Source organism: Anopheles darlingi, chromosome 2 (assembly GCF_943734745.1).
Source record: "Anopheles darlingi chromosome 2, idAnoDarlMG_H_01, whole genome shotgun sequence".
NCBI lineage: Eukaryota > Metazoa > Arthropoda > Insecta > Diptera > Culicidae > Anopheles > Anopheles darlingi.
This window is the reverse complement of record NC_064874.1, coordinates 22,038,802-22,056,619: the sequence shown is the minus strand read 5'-3', so window position 1 is coordinate 22,056,619 and position 17,818 is coordinate 22,038,802. Positions and strand designations below refer to the sequence as shown.

Sequence of the window (17,818 nt, the reverse complement as noted above, 5' to 3'; positions counted from 1 at the left end):
CACAGTGACCGCAGAATCCCTGTCTGTCCGTGGTGAGGAAAATGAAATAAATGTTTAATGCTACCCACACCATACACCGCTTCGCTGCTTTTGTTTGCTCTTTGTTCTTGCGACGTTCGTCTGTCTGAGCAAATGAAGCTGGAAAAACGTTAATAGGGAAATAAGGAAAAGCCAACCACCGCCAGCGTGTGTTCTCGGTTGGTCTGTTGGTTGATGCCGATAAGGGTGTTGCGTCGTCGTCGTCGTCGTCGTCGCCGTCTTCGGTGTAACAACCTTGGCGTGACGTGACAATTGCGGCCAAGTGTGATTGAATTAACCTCACCCGCTCATTACGGTTGGGCACGACTTACGCCGAGGCCGACCATCTGGTTGGCGCCACGCGGAAAGCAAAGGGTCTCGTCTCCTCTCCTTTATCCTTGGAAGTGTTGGTCGCTTGGATCGTGCTGCCGGGCGTGCTAAGTAGCGGGTACGACCGGGGAGCTGAGATCCTTCTTCATTCTTCCGATCCTATCATTGCCAGCAGTCGGTCGGTTGGTGGTTCTGATGGGGTTCCTCCCTCGGTGCTTATCTCGATTCATCATCACCAACACCACCCCCTTTGTGTGTGTCGCTTACATTTCAACCCAGGCTCAGGCCTGGTCACCGAACCAAGAAGAATGTAACATGCCTGCTCCGCTTCTCCCATGCTGATGGTAGGGGTGAACTGGAGGACTGAACTGCTACCTAATAATTTGCTGCATTCTGATTAATGAGATCCCAACATAAACTGAAGCGATCTTCCACAACGGAATCTGGGCTGCTCGTGTGGCGTGTGGCGCATAGACATTATCACCACTAGCAGTAGTAGCAGCAGCGGCACTAGGACGACAGTTGCTGTAAGCCCGAACGACGACTTCGCCAACTAATGGAGTGAAGTACAAGCGACGAACCTTCTGGGCTGCTTCTGCCAATTGGCTGTTTGGCCGCCCGGGGTCGCTGCCCTTCCACGTGGTGGTGGTGATGCTGTGCGGATGTGCGCCTAGTTCAGCTCGTGTAACGATTTAGTAACTAAGTTTTTCCGCCTTTTTTTTCTCTATAATCCGCCCTCATCCGTCTGCTCCCATTCCCATTGGCCGGCCGGGACTCGATCATAACCGATTCCTTTTAAACACTGACCATCAACCCACAGTCACACACACACACACACACACGGGGGCGGGCGCCTAAACACATTTAATATGCGAACATTAAACAATAGATTCCGGAGCGCCGAATAGATTCATTGCTGCAGATCTCCAATGGGCGGCCCCATTCACAGGATGACGGAGAAGCGGCGAAGAGCGGAGAGGGTGCTCGTGGGTGTGGGTTTGTAATTTGCATACTTTAGCGATCAGTGGATCATTACGCGAATGATCGAGAGGCGATCAGCGAAGGATCTTCGATCACCGGAAGGCAACGCGTACAGTTTGTGAGACGAAAAAAAAGAAAGAGCAGAGAGAGAGAGAGAGAGAGAGAGAGAGAGGCAAAGAGAGAAACATAGAGAGAGAGTGGAGTGTTTGAACTTGAACCTTTGCTGTTACACATTCTACGAAACCCGTAGACAGACGGTTACGAAACCAATCCCTCTGGGTCTGGTCCGCAAATGTTCCGTTTTGCGAATCGGAATGCCACCACCGTGCAGGAAGAGGGCGCGAAGCAGGACCCGGCAGGGAGCAACTAGGAGAGGGAAATAGATGGAGGAAGATTTTCGTTGATTTTCCCTAATTGACCGATCATGGTTCGGCGCCATTGATGAGGTTATTTAATGGTGCTCGTGGCTCTTGCCGGCGCCGTTGCTGTCTCTCAAGCACCCTCAAGGCGAGTGGCCACGAAAACCGAAGAAACAGTTACGCTGGCATTTCCATTGATTGATTTAGATAACACGCTGGCCGCTGACCGGTGATTCGGTGGCACATATTCTATCATCCCGCGGCCCGATACGATACGGGAATTCAGATTTCTAGCTCACCGCGATCATCATCCGGATCGGAGTCGATCCGCCAGTTCCGGGAGGAGAAAAACGGATTTTCAATCAAGCCAGCGCGGCCCTACGGACCCGACACTTCCGACTCCCAGACTACTGCGTCTTCTACCGTTTCGGGACCGAGGGGAGGGGTTTTGTTTTGGTTTTGTTTTGTTTTAAGCAGTCTTATCATCGCCGCCGGATCACGGGGCGAAAAACGGTGCATCATGGGCATCCAATTTTCTTCCCCAAAAAAAAAAAAAACGATGGCGTACAATCCAGCAATTTGCCTCGTTTCCCATCGTTAGGAACCCCCTCGACAGACAACACGGACAACGCACCGTTCGCTGCCCGCGATCAATCGAATCGCGGAGAACGTGATTTGTGAGCACTGCTTGGTGACAATCGTGATCGATTTGATCGCATTACAGTGATCGCTACGCTGTTCTGTGGAGGGGGGGGGGGGTGCAAGGGGATGCAGAATTAGCTCCATCGCACCCCAATTTACGGGGCGCGCGCTATTGGTGTCCGGGCATTAACCGGATTAATGGTTTACCACGGTCGATGCTAATGCGATGCTTAGCGAAATGCCGATCCGCGCCTTCGATCCCGCTTCGATCGCAAGCCATTGAACCCCACCCACCACCCTCCTCCCCCCAAGAGAAGGGTGGCCGGGTGGCCGGGTGTCAGTGAACTATTGCTCCGGAACGGAATTCCCCGTTTTCCGCCCCTTAGCAGCTTGCTTTGATGTGTTTAGTAGTGATGGTGGTAAGCTGGTGGTGCGCTTCAACGCCAGCGCCTTCTAGATGAGAGCCTCTTGCCAACACCGAGGGGCCTCTCACTAGAGAGGTGAGCGCTCTTGTCAAAAGTGGATCCTAGAACATATCAATTACAACGCTCCGCCGTGCGCGCTGCTAGAATGGAATTAAAATGTGTTTCGCGTGCGATCAAACCATTCACCATCGGCCATCGATCGCTGTACTTAGAGAAGAACCGAAGAGGCCCTTCTTCTTCTTCTTCTCCTTCGCATCATCTTACGCTACACACACGCGCACGCATGCTGGGCGTTTATTTATGCTTCTCGCTGGGGGAGGAGGAAGCGAAGGAGGAGAAGGTGAAACATAGACCCGGTAGATAGAGGCATACGCGGCATCGCCATGCGGCCATTGGTGCATAAAGTAACACATGTTATTATGTTGTACGGAACGCCACACAGGATGCGAGAACGGAACCGGCAACAGCACCACCACCACCGACGATCCGGGCGCTTCAGTGGCTCATTCTTTATGAGAACACGCATTCCAAGGGGAGGGGAGCGGGTGGTCCCCTCCCTCCCTTGTTGGAAGGAGAATGCTTTGAAGCTTAGCCGGCCCACCAACCGCGGGCGGACAGGACAGGTCAGTGTCGACGTAATTAGCCGAAGACGAAGCAAACGAACGCGTGCATATAGCTCAGCTTCCTCCTTCCCTCCCGTTAGTGACCGGCATGTCGGTTGCATGTTTGTTTGTTTTACGATCACTCCGGCCTCTGCCACCACCCCCCGTAGGGATGATCAGGTGGACATAAGCGCGGGACCGCAATTTCGCATGCTTGCGGCGCATTACTTGGTTGGCCCCGTCAAGCACCCGAAGCTATAAAGTGTGGCAAACGAAATGGCCAACGGTGACCACCGACATGACCTTTCGATGTACTAGTCAAGGGAGGAAAGGGGGGGGGATGGGGCCTTTAATTAGCTGCGGCTAACGGGAACCACCGGTGACATCATCCGAACTGTAGGTGCTCTAGGCGCTCTAGGATCTGACCGCAATCCATTCCAGGAGCGGCACATGGCATGCTGGTCCCCTTGTGTGTGTGTATGTGTGTGCGGGCGCGCGATCGTTAAACGATCATTATATCTAAAGGATTTTGCATTTTATGCAGCTATCTAAACCGAGATGGAGCGAAATTATCGGTTCCGGTGTGAGCCCATACTATAAAATATTGGCGAAAAATGTGCCTAAGCCATGGAAAAACTTCTAGAGTTAGAGCTGTCACTTTTTCTTGCGGTTCTTCAAATGGGTCGGTCTTGCGGTTCTTCAAATGGGTCTAGCAATGCTATACATGATAAAATTGATAGAGCAGCTGCATCTAAATTTCAAAACAGACGAACTGTCAGTTCCCTTAGGTTTTGCTGATTTCTTGGTCCAATGTTTCATAGTATGGACGTTAGAATACATAAATTACCACCGAAATGTTGGCTTAGATTCTAATAATCTGAACAAGGGCTTTGTGGCAAGGATTTTGCTTGAATGTCACTTTCGTTATTGAATAGTGGTTGTGTGGCTGAGCAAAACGAATGGAATCAATGCAATATTATTCTCCATATCACATCTTTCAGTTTGTTACTTGCCTATAAAAGAAGAAAACATTGATAGTTGCTGTAAAAAAGTCCAAAAAATATCAGAAAAACGACAAAGAAGAGATACGAACTTTCCTTTCTGAAAGCATTGTTTGTTGTAAACGAAAAGCTGCGTGCAAATTGACTTCACAAACGGAAAGGTAACGGGGGCAAACGTAGATGTACGAAACACACTCCGTATCATGGATAAAATGATCGTCTATGGGACGTTTAACATTCATAAGCAGCGAGGTTAAATAGACCTCAGGGCGATCCATCGAGGGCCCGTACTGTGTGCGCGATGCATAAGAGCGGAAAATTCTTTATCGCCTCCGTCCCATTCCCTTCCGATCTGGTAATGAAGTGTTATAAATCGCCTTTGCTCATCTCTAATGCAGGCAGGAGTGCGCGCGCGCGCGAGCCCGATCCGTGCCATAAATCATGCGTGATTGATGATGGAAGCAGGTACGGTACCGTGACCACCACCAGCACCATCGCGGAAGTGCTCGCAACCCGCTGAAGACTCGTTCTTATGATCCGTGACAAATGCTACCCCCGCGGGGGGGGGGGGGGGAGGAAGAGAAGGGGCTACCGAAACGGAACCGCGGCCATCCAGCAAACCAACTCGAACTCCAACTTCTGCTGGTTTGCTGTCTGGTGCGGGTGTGTCGCGGGCGCGTGATGCGCTCGCCCGGTGGGGTCATTACACCTTCCGTTCCGTGTTGTGTTGTTCCGTCCAGCCAGCCAGCCAGCCTGCCAGCCAGAATTGCCGCGCCTCAAGCCTGGTTCGTTGGTTCCTTGGTTGGCGGGGCTGAATGAGTTATTAAGCCAACGCCAACATCAAGACATCAACAAGACACGCTGCAGTGAGTGAGAAGATGCAATGAGATACGTACTCTCCCATCACATTGACACGCAATCCGGTTCACTGCACCACCACCACGACCAGCAGCAGCAGCAGCTTGACGGTGATGCCGAAAAAAAGGTGGACGCCGCAATTACGACGGAGCACTGCGCGTGGCACTCCGTAGTATCGTGGCAGATCGTGGTGGGAAATGTCAGAGAAACTGACAGCCAAGCACACAGTAGGCGCGGGAGACCGGAGCAGGCAGAGCCCAGCGCGAGAGAGGCCATTGTGCTAAGCGGAATAGTAGTGCAGTGCATTCCGGAGCCTCCTGAGAGCGTCGTCAAAAAAAAAGAAAAACAGTGAAGCACCTGACACTGACGGTCGACGTTTCTGAAAGAAATGCATTTCCTTCGCTTCGTTCGCGGCGTTTGAAAGTTATGATCCGCAGGTCATTGTTCCCGGGGGAGCCGCGGAGGCCCGCGAAGAGCAGATCACAAATCATGCAGCCGGTCGGTGTCGTGTCGTGTGTCGGTCGGTCGGTCGGCAATCAAACTTGACAACTCCATCACCCTCGAGCGAGCGTTCTCGTTAGCAACGACCCCTTGCTGAGGCACTTCCCCTGCCACCCTGGGGCGGCAGCAGATCACCCACAGCGGCTGCGGAAGTCACGGCGTTTGCGTGATTTGTACCTCCTATTGCTCCGGCAGTGCCGGCACTCTTCTCATTACTTATGGCTTCACTTCGGCATGAACTTCGGGGCATAGATTACGGCGCCGGTTCGGCTAATGAAGGCAATTAGATTGTTTCGCTTCAGTCCACCGGTTCTTCTTCTTCTTCTGGGCGCCCGCTGGTCTGGTGAAAGTGTGCGAAAAAGGCGAAAGAAAAACCCCTTCTGGAGTTGCAGCATCACCACCACCGCGGGTCTAGCGGTGCTTTCGGTATTTGGATGCAACAACGTGTGTGTTCTGTGAGGCCCTCTGCGTGAGCCTCGCGCTCGTTCTCCGGAACACATTCTCATGAGCCGTTGGCGAGGCGGAAACCATCAGCATAAAGATCGTTCAATCGATGCCATCGGCCAGCCAGAGAGCGGCCTATCTGCCGGGGGTCCGGAAAGGTCTTGATGGTGCCGGTGCCGATGCCGGTGACAATCACCGAACGATCACCGGAGCCGCCCATCTAGCGGTAGTTAGCGAAAGCGAAAACTCACAAAAGAAAAGGGAAAATCGCTCGCCGACGAACGACAATCAGGCGCGTGTGTGTGTGTGTGAGTTTCACTCTTACCCCGCACCACCCCGCTGCCCCACCGGTCGTCGATATCTTTTCCCGTGTTGATGGGATCCCGATGGTTTTGGAAAGTAATGCTGCGCCGCCGAGGCCGCCGGTTCTCTCTCCCCCTCTCCGGGGGCGCATCCAATCAGTGTTACCTATTTTCCCCCTCCTCATTTTTCCTGCCGGTTGATTTCCCATAAATACCCATAATTGGGCGGCCAACATGCGCCTATGGGTTGATCATAATCCGGGCTCCGGTTCCGGACACCGTCCGGATACGATCCGAAATCAATCCTCGTTGATATCTCTCTTTCTCTCACTCTATCCCTCTCCTTCTCCGCGCGGAGGGCTTATCGATCGATAATTTTATTGTTTGCCGCGGTCGGCCGGCCCGATCAGCCCATCCGCCCATTGTTGTGCGATCGATTGCGCACCAAATTTTTGAAGATCGTTAGCGACGAAGATCCGATTTCTAATCTACCTATCGGGCCGTTTTCTCCCCGGGCCGGGATGGATCTTGGCCATCGGCATGTTAATGTGGGAACGGGAGGATGGAATAGAAAATTCAATAGAAGAAGCATCAGCAGCAGCAACAGCAGCTCAATTCCTTCTTCAATCGATCGCGGTATTGTTGTGGCGTTGCTGCCGCTAATGCTGCTGCTAATGCTGCTGCTAATGCGGTTAATACCTCAGGCTTAGGGCCTCGAAGCTCCGCCATCGTCTTCGATTCGACAAAGCACCCCAAGCATCGATCTTCGACCATCGATCGATCGTCGATTGTGCATCTCGCATTGATCGATCGAAGCGAACAAATTGGGATCCAAGAAGGCGAAGCGGGAGTCGAACCAATTCCATTCAGCCAGATGATCCGACAACAACAAACAATGGCCAAGGTCGCACCTTGGCCGAACGGGGTCTAAACTCGCTTCAGACCCTTCTCGAACGGCCTTTTGCTATCCTGCTTCGGCTTCAGCATTAGAACGCTGCGTAACAATCGTCGCCAGGAATCGTCGTCGTGTAGCGGAGCATTCCTGGAGTCCGCGGGCTGAAAACGAAGCGCTAGATACCGATCAGCGACCGGAGGGATTAGAACGGACGACTCAGAACCCCCGAATCCACGGAGCTCACCGATCAAATCATACCAATTGCTTTGCGTCCCATTTTGGGAAGTCCTCCGAGAAGGTCGAGTCCCCTTTCCCCCTCCGACGGAGGAGGCGACCTCGACCGCCAAACGTGACACGACGAACGAACGGACAAGTGTTGACGGACGGTCCGAGATAGAGAGGGAGAACATTACATCACATCACATCACAAGTCTCATCCTCACAGCCGTCAAGTGGTTGACGAGTGAACGCCGCAGTCGTCGTCGTCGTCGTCGTCGTCGGGTAAAAGATTTATGGGCAGCCATCAAACCAACAATAAGCGTACTGATGACGGGTGCTGATAGCAACAAAAGGCCACTTCGCGGATGATGCTGGAAGGAGTGCTTGGTGTCCGATGCGATGCCGTGCAAACAATGTTGACGTTCGACCGACGGCCGACAATCCTCATCCAAGGTGGGGAACCGGGACATCATCCAAGGAACCGTAGGAACTATTCTGCTATTAAGGGGGGGGGGGGGGGGGAGGGGGGGTGTGCTGCTTTTGAAGCCGATTGAAACGATCAACCGATTCTAATCAGCCGTTGACCCCCGCTAGGAGAGGAGAAGCAAAATGGATTGGCTGAAAAGGCGATTATACCCTTCGGAGATCGAGGAGATCCTATCCACAGTTCACAGGTTCTAGAGGGGGGAAGATGATCCGCAATCCGAACCGCAAGCGAAACAATACGCAATACTGTGGAAGCAGCCATTTCGCGGTAAACCGGGCCCCACTGTGGACGTCCCAGGTTCTTGGACGGACTTGAGTTACTCCAAAAACCGCAGAACAGATCACAGATCTCCGAGAGAACAGCGCAGATTGTGTGTATGTGTGTGTGTGGGATTTGCAATTCCCGGAGTCCGTCCGGAGGGTCATTCTGGGAATGTCTGCTACCAACTACTGGTAACTACTTCCATCCTTCCTCATCCGTCCCCATCGCCAAGGCACAATTTCATCGATTAATTTCGCCAACAATAGCCCAGAAGCACCGCTAAACAAAGCAGAAGCAGCAGAGCGACGGCACGGCACGCCATTTCGGGCGGCGGCATCATCGATTCTCATGCTCCTGGTCCGGTCCGGTCTGGCCTAACTGGGCACTCGGGCACTGCCACTGTGTTGCGCGCGCGCTCGCGTCCGTAACCTAATTCTATTCACCGTTCGCCGGGTCGGGAGGCCGGGAGTTGGCCCACAGAGCCGAGCGGCCAGAGCCAGCCAGCCGGAGAGAGAGAGAGAGAAAGAGAGAATTCCGCAATAGCCGGGAAACAACGACCGGATAATAAGGTAGAATGGTGCCTAACAGGAACATCATCATCATCACCACCACCACCACCATCATCATCATCATCGCCATCCCGGTGGGCCTTTTTCTCGGTGGTGCAGCATTCCCGGTAACCTTTTCTCGATGCTTGCGATGGCCAGTGGCCCCGCCATGGCGCTCATTAGTCGCTGTTTGTCAAAATTGCACGCCAAATGCTTTGCCCAAAAAAAGTTGAACAGAACGCGACCTACAGAACGCGTTGTAGGAGGCCACCGATCGGTCGTTCCGTCGGTCGGAATCGGATACCGTTCTGTCCGTTGGCCGGTCATACGTTACGGAGCGTATACTTCGCCTTTCGATACTCGCACTCCGTGAAGTGGGCCATCAGCAGCAGCAACAGCAACAACAACAGCAACCTAAACCATAGATTCCGGATCCGTTGTTTGGCGATAGAGAGAGAGAAAGAGAGAACCGGACGGTGGATAAACAGAAGGAAAAATAGAAGAAAGGCTGACGTAACGATCAGGCAGCAGCAACAACAACAACACTGGATGGTAAGAGAATCGTTATCTTGACGCCATCCCCCAAAACAAAAAACACCATTCTAGGGATGCGGTCCGGTGCCGCACTTCCAGCGGCGCTTCGGTACGGTTCACCATCCCTTTCCCCCCCGCTCTTCGGATCCTTCCGAAGATGGCCGTGAGTGATTCGCGATTCAGGAAGCCGGTGGCCAAGCCGTCATCAGGCCATCAGGCAGTTGATGAGCTTCCAGCGTCGATTGATTTATTAGGTTCTCTCTCTCTCTTTCTCGTTCGGTTAGGTTCTCGATCGCTCGTTGGCGAAAAGAATGGTGGAATTTCAATTCCCCCCCTGGACGAGTGACTTGTGGCGGTGGCCACTAAGGAGGCAGAGGGGCATGGGGCATGGGGAATTGGGCACGGAAATCGGTACCGCTTGGTCTAAACGTTCGAAACGTTTGAGAGGATTCGACCGATAGTAATGAGCCGCTGAGGCCGATACATTGTCGAACCCTTTTTTGTGTTGTGTTTGTGAGTGTGTGTGTGTGTTGGTTGGCCAGCAACTAGCCGGCTTGGCCCCATGCCCGAGCCTTTTGTGGCACACGACGCCTTTGCCTAGCGGCGACTTCTAGGTCTCTAATTGAGTTCGGGAACTTACCGGCCTGCCCTGGCATGGTATGGCCTGGCCAGGGCAGAAAGGGATTAGCCGGTGGCCAATCATACGGCTAGCGGTAGAATGGCTCCCCCCCTCTCCCTTTCCTTTCCTCTCTCTTCCTCGCTCAGGTTCGTGAACTAATCATCGAGCAACAAACGGCAACCTCCGAGGAACCTCAACCAATAACCTCATACCCTCCACGGAGGCCCCGGAGTCGCGCCGCTGTCCCAGTTAAGGCAATGGCGCCGCCGCCGCCGCCGCCGTTGGACTGAAGATTGTATTCTAGCGACGACGACGGGAGAATAGTGTTCGGGGTCATTCGCTTGCCAGCGACTGCCTGGAATGTCTGGACAATTTGTGTTTTTCAGAAAAAGGAGAAAAAGGAGATTGCGGTGTGTTACAGCGCAATGGCCTCCGCCGACCGGCGTTGTAATTGATGTGACACGAATGCCTAGGTCGCTTCCAGGGTCCAGGACCGAAGACGATGACATGCCAAGATTTCGGTTCGTTTCGTTTCGTTTCGCTTCGTTTCGGTGACCGATTCGAAGGCCACCGAAGCCAAGTGGCCACCACCGTGACCTTGATATTCGTTGCCACAGCAACCACGCAGTCGTCTACTAGTACAGCACGTTTGGCGTTTCATTTGGCACGATTCCCGTGTCTGAGCGCGCACGCGTGTGTGTGTGTGTGTGTGTGTGGAGGCCCCGTGCCCTTCTTCCAGGCCCCAAACACTGTGGCCACTGTGCGAGCGTGTGCATACCACAGCAGAGATGTTTTATGCTGCCTTGCACCTGCACCTCTTCCATCCCCCTCCCCCCTTCCCCGGGGTCTGCCGACTAGACGCACTAGCCTTGACCACCTGATCCGGTGCTCCGTTTCCATGTTTTCTATCCAACTTTCCTCTCTCTCTCTAGCTGGTAAGACAAATGCGGCCTTTGGTACGCTGCTTTGTGTGTGTGTGTGTGCACGGCACCGGTGGAGAAAAACAAAACCATGTTCCGAGTGCGCTCGAGGCGGGCGAAAAATGTTGTAAACTGGAGCATACCGAATCGTAGTAGGCAATGGCCGGTATCGGCATCGGCGTCGACGGCGGCGCCATCGAACGCCGGCGTGTGGCTGAGTGGTTTTTAAAACAATTCACTAAAACATCGCACCAACAATGCGCGCACGTGTGTGTGCATGTGTGTGTGCAAGGCAACAATGTAACAGAAAAAACAACAACAACAACAACCTGTTGGAGCCTCCGGGGGCTGTACCGTACCCGTACGCTGATCGCTGATCATCGCATCGAGCGAGCATTATGCAAAGAGCTCTGGTATGGCTTTGGATGCCATCATCCCATAAGGGTGTATTGAGGGGTCTATTGAAGGCCTTTTTGGGGCCAACCGAAAGTCGTTCGAAAGTTGTATCATCATCATCAGCTAATACGCCAGCTTCGGGGTCACGCGTGATCACCCGTGACGAATCTGCATCGCAAAATGGACAGCGGCGGCGGCCAGGTTTAAGGGAGAAATGAAGGAAATCGAAACCTCCCTCCGATTCCGATTGTCTTCGCTTTCGCGCGGCCGCCTTTTAGCACCCGGTAGAAATCCGGAACAGGCCCTGTGGTCAGGTGACAAACGGCACACGCACACACACACGCACACAATCAGATGTTGGCGCCGGCAATAACCGCGAATGGCGCGTTAAGTAGTTTTGTGCTCTCTGATCCGATGCCGGCACCACTTTATCGCGGGTTTGAATAATGACGCAACGGATTTTGCGTCCGTTTGGTTGATTGCCGCCAGTTCCGAGGTTCAATCGATTTGCGAACCAAAGATTTGATTGAGAAATTGGACAACGTTCTTGACCCTCAACCTCTCTACTGCTACTGCGATGATGAAGAGCCACCATTTACCTTCCGACAACCAACCGGTTAAACGGTTATTACCTGTGCCGGATACCGGTTCCCCGTGGTGTGCACCATAGCGCGTGCTCCCCACAGCGAGGGGATGTTGACGTTAATGCGTTTGTCCTTCCGGCACGGCACACTCTCAGCAGCAGATGCACTTTTCGTGGCAGGCGGCCAATGGTGTGAGGAAGACGCAAATTAATTGCTCCCGGAGCGCCACCAACCAACCAACCAACCAAGCAGCAGGAGGAGCAGCAGGAGCACCGACCGACCGACCGAAAACGACTTCTTGTTACGACCAAAAAGGTAGGTCACAGACGCGCCGATGCTGATGACTGGCTGATGGATTTTCGCGATGATTGATGTGCTAAAATCATTAACAAACGGTACGAACAAGCCCTGATGGATGCGCCAAAAAAAAAAAACAACAACCAATTCGGCCTTCCCCCTCACGGCACATATTGTTAAGCAAAAAAACGGAACAGCCAAACACACACACACACACGTACATGTGCACGAAACAATGTAAAACACAGGCGAACAAATGAGGATTCGGGACAAGGTACAACAACCGGACCGAAATGACAACCCTTTTCGGAGCCTAATTTCGCGAGACTCGCAGCCGCGCAGAGAAAGAGAGAGAGAGAGAGAGAGAGAGAGAGAGAGAGAGAGAGAGAAAGAAAGAACCGAACTGTTGTCATCACCTTCGGAACTAACGGAGCTGCGGTACGAAGCATCAGCGCCCCAAGACCATCATCAAGAGTGGCCGAAGGAATGAATCTTCGCCAAAAAACTGATTGATCGATTGAGTGATCGGGCGCTGAACGGGTGATGATACGTGGTGTGTGTGTGTGGTGGGGGGTATGCTGCATCCGAAATACATAAAACGGTCGGCAACGGCATCGCGGGCTGGGCTGGGCCTTGCCGTTGGGCAGTAAACGAAGCATAAAATGGAATACAATAAAAGTAAACAGTAAGCGAATAGACATACCCTCGCCCCCCGGGGGAGAGGGTGAAGAAGAAGGGGGGCGCGGGGTCCGATTCTAGAGTGGACCGTAAACTTTACAAGACACTCGCGTGCCCTGTTCTGTTTTGCGGTGTTTCGGGCGTCCCAAAACCGGGGTTTCACGTTGGGATCATCATGACGAATCGATGCATAGATCAAGACCTCCGTCGGGGGAGCGGAAAAAACGAGGGAGAAAAGAAAGACCCAATTCTCCCTCACCACCCTTTACTCCCCCCCCCCTCATCCTGCTGGTGAATCATCATAAAATGATAAGGTTATAAAGAGGTAAAAGCTGGATTGTTCCGTCGTTTAGACGACGGATTGCATCATGATTTATTTATTGGTGGACGAGGCTCCAATGCTACCGCCGCCGCCGCATGCTTTGTGGTTCCGGGTTTCTCGTTTCGTCGCTCATAATAATTATGCTGATGGTACGCATTGATGTCGTCGTCGTCGTCGTCGTCGCGGTCGTCTTCCCCGTTGCTTGTGGCCGTAATCCCCTCGACACACTGATGACACTGGATACGGTAGTGGTCGGGTTTTTTGGCGTGAGAATTCTGAGATTCACCCGGGGGGAGAGGGATCAGTGGCCCAGATGCGCGCATTAGCACCGACCACGGGCCACCGGAGCATGAAATTGAGCCAAGCACCAGCAGATTGGCCACAGTGTCGTCGTGTAGTGGTCGTGTAGTGGTCGTGGCCTGGTATGAAGCCGCAAATCGAGGCGCGTGGGAATCGAGCAGCGAGCAACGCTTAACGAGACGGTTTTACTCTCAATAAAAGTGTCGGGGGCGGGGTGCAAATTAAGGGCCACGCGGGCGTATGTTAGGGTCCCAACATTTGCCCCAATTCCGGCCTCCGACGTTTTTTCCTCCCCCGGAGTCCCGAGATCGGCCAGCAGACTTTCGCCAGCGGTTCGTGGCCGGCCGCTTTGCGTGGGTTCCGCCGGCCGGCCGGCCGGCCGCCTCCTCCCCCGCGAGGCAGGATGAAGATGTTATGAGAGGGTGTGTCCGGTTTGAAATGAGTTTGATCCGTGGTCTTTAGCCGCTGACCTTACCGACCTCTCTCGCTCTCTCGGACTGCCCGACCACGTCAAAATCGGGAAGTCGGTCAAATTCCGATGCGTTTCGACTTCCCGGGGTGAGGGAGGGAGGGGATGTTTTGGGGCGTGAACCTCTTTGCCGAAATCGATCACGATTATGGCCTTCTCCCGGGGGGGGTGGAAGATACACACACACACAGCTAAAAAGGTGGGAGTTGAGGTGATAATGAGGATAATACGGCGATGGCGATGCGGCGATGGTTGACGCGTTCCTCACGCGCGCGCTCCCGGGTTTGAAACCGAAATTCGATCGATCCGTACCGACGCCGCCATTCATTCGCAATCGGAGGAGGGAATTACAATCTTTTGGTCGGTTCTTTTGAGAAAGAGAGAACGAGAAAGCGAGAGAGAGAGATAGAGAGAGAGAGAACCGAGGAGTGAACCGTTCAATTACTGGATGTAACGGAACGCATTTTCGGTCCGCTCTTTTGGTGATCGACTGCGATTTGCGATTGACCGCGGATCGTTCGCTCGTTAGTGGCACTCGTCGCCCGTTCGAAAGGGGTTCGTCGCTTACTAGATGGCGAGAGTCTTTCGTATTAAAAAGGCTTCAACTCAGGGGCTATGACAAGCAACCCATTTTCTGGTGTCAATGACAGTTTCAAAACACGGGAAAGGGACAAAAAGCAAAACAGTTACCATGGTGATTCATCCTTTTTCCATCGCCAAGCGCCGATTACTCAGAACAGTGCACTTTGATCACGCAAAAATCACCAGCAGCTGGACGGAAAAGCAAAACAGCAGCTGCAGTAGTGTATCAGCATCATCATCATCATCATCACCACCATCATCATCATCATCGTGCGAGCGAGCTGCGTCATCATTATTGCAGACGTGCACCATTCACCACGCGCTACTACGGTGCGCATAAATCGCCAGCATAACTTCGATTCACTGCGAGGTCGATCAATAATGAATAAAAAAAAAGGAAGAAAAATGATCGAGAGGAAAGGAATGGGCGAGGGAAGTGGCGGTGGCGAGGTGCAGAAAAGTGGTTTTATTGATCGACGCCGAAACGCCATTTTCCCACACAAATAGTGGAAAGAAAAGTGGATTAAATTGTGCCCGCCACCCGGTCACGCCTGCAGAGTGTGTGTGTGTGTGCAGCAGCAGTAACAGTAGCAGTAGCAGCGCGTACCAGCAAGAGAAAGGACGATGGAACGGTGGTGATGGTGGTGGAGGGTGCGGTTCCTCGGTGGTACCGTACCGGCTGGCACACGGCGGCGGCTGCGGCGGCTGCGGCGGTCACTGGTCAGTTCCCCCCGGGCGCACCACCGCCCGGAATTGCAGTGGGTTGGAAATGTAATAAATAGAAGAAATTATGGTCCGCGATGCTGGTGGCTGGTGGCTGGTGGTGCCAGCAAAGGCGAATGAAAATAAAACGGAACATCGCTCGCTGGTTGGCCATTCGGTGCATGGCGTCCGGCGCACCGAGAGGGAAGGAGCGAGGAGCGCCCGGCATGACTAAGCGCAAACGGAAGCCATCTGCCCGTGCGCGATGTTTCGATGCGTGTGTCTGTGCGCCCGGAGTGCCGGAGTGCCAGGAGCAGCAGCAACAGCAGCACCATAGTGTGCGCATTGTTGTGGTTGCTACCGATGCGGTCGCCGCCGTTGTCGTGGCGCAGATCGTGAGCTCTGGTTTCTGGGGCCTCCAGCCCCCCTTCCCCCTTCCCTCTTCCCGCCCCATATTGATTGAACGAATTGTTCGAATAGCAGCACGCATCGAGAATGAAAAGTGGAGAGAGGGAGAGAGAGGTGCACGATCGTGGCCATAAGGTTCAGGCCGGTGAGAAGTGGCCGCGAAGCAGCAAACCACAACAACAGCAACAGCAGCAGCAGCAGCGGAGTGACAAGCAACAAGAAATTGGATTTTATCCGACGGTCGAGTCCGTGTAGTATCGGGCTTTTCAATTTGGTAGCCAACATTCCCCATCCCCGGCAATCCCTTGTTCCATCCTCTTCCCCTTCTAAAACTGCCAAGCTGCTGGCGGACGCGATGGCTGTAAATGGGCGACGTAATGGGCGGCCGGGTGTCTGTGTGACGATCGGTCTCTGGTCTCTGGTCTCGGTCTCGGCCGCCGACAAGATCACGGTCAGGGCCGCCTCAGTCTCAGGGGCGAGGTGAGGGGGGTGTGGCACAGAATCGCGAAGATATTTTTGGACGCCCGCGCGAAACAGATAGACGCCGCAACGCAAACCAGAATCCGTTACCGCGTTTGGCGTTCGCGTACGGTTCGACCTGGAGTCCCGGATTGGTTTTTGCGGGCGTGAAATGAATGAGCACACACACACACACACACACACGCACCATGTAGCATGTAGACGCGCGATAGCGAAAAGTGGATAGCAGTAGTATAGATATCACGAATCGACGAGAATAGAGCGTGTGTATGTGTGTGTGTGTGTGTGTGTGAGAGAGAGAGAGACGCGAAGAGATAGTGAAGATGACCGGACCGGAGTGAAGTGTGTTGGCCCGTGGTGGCCGCCGCCTCGTATCTCGTACCTTCTTGTCCCTGACCTCGATGCATGTAATCAAAACACAATCGCATCGCGCGCGCCTCCACGCAGACCACGGAGTCTGGATCACGCGGTTCGGGACCCGCGGATCGTTCGGATACCCTTTTGCCCCTTTCTTCTTCCCTACTCTTCGTTCGAGATACCTTCGAGAAGCGATTAGCTCGCTGGATGCTTGGAGAGAAGGAAACCAAGCCAAACACGAAAAAAAAGGATGTTTCGTGAGATGCTGGAGAGAAAAGGAAGAGGAGACGGGAGAGGTACTACCAAGTGGAAGTCAAACTCGAGCAGAAGATCAAGTTTGGAGGTCGCGCCACGAGTGAAATCGATTTCCTTTTGCGTCTTTTGCGCGTTCGTTCTCGTCGTTCTATCTCGTTGTGCAGCGGGGAAAGGAGAGGGTCTGAAGAGAGGGCTGGGGGGGAAGGGTAGCTACTTTCTTTCGGGGTCGATCGATGGACGGATGTGCCCCATCAGTCCTCCCGGTAAATCGATCTCCACAAAACCCTCTCTGCTCGCTTCGATTTGGTTCGATCAACGATCCGTCCGTCCGTTCGTTCGTTCAATTGAGCTGAAGGTACGTGCGTGTGTGTGTTGAGACCCCTTCGGATCCAGGGCGACCTCAGGTAGATGCTTTAATGTTCTATAATTACCATACAAAATGCATCATTTCGTGTACTATTGAACACCGCGATCGCCAAACGGCTTCGAAGCGATTGATTAGCGAACGAACGAACGAACAACGATCCTCTCTTCCCTCCTCTAACACCACCAGCTACAGGTCCCCTCGCGAAGCCGACAAATTGGCCAACCCGGGCGTACAGAACAAGAACCTACCAGCGGCAGCGATCATCACATTTTATCATTAATTATCTGCGTTACCCGTCCGCTGACGGATCGAGGAGTCGCGGATCGCGAGGAGAGGCTGCTGACTGGTGACGACCTGTGAACAGGTAATTTCACTTCAGGCAGTCTCGAGGAGCGGCCATCGTGGTCGTAGTCCGTTCCAAGAATAGCCCACAGCCCACGGCGGCGGCTACGGTGGCGGCGTCGTCGTCGTCGATTCCTGCGGCTGCGACTCCTCGGCAATCGGCGTAGCATTCCTTGCGAATTCCCCATGAATCGCTCTCCTCTCTCTCTCTATCTCTCTCTCTCTCTCTCTCTCTCTCTCTCGCTTGTGGACCGGTTCTCGACGCTCCGTTTTGCTCGATTTATTGAACGTTGGAACGCCGAAGACGAGGAAGATGTCAGAACGAACCTTCGG

At 53.4% G+C, this 17,818-nt stretch overlaps 1 protein-coding gene across 1 annotated transcript in view; it reads right to left on the bottom strand.

The window, feature by feature from the left end:
- The window catches only part of LOC125948806 (uncharacterized), a 28,923-nt gene that overhangs the window by 2,886 nt on the left and 8,219 nt on the right, over positions 1 to 17,818 (bottom strand). The gene's annotated exons all lie outside the window — the stretch shown is intronic.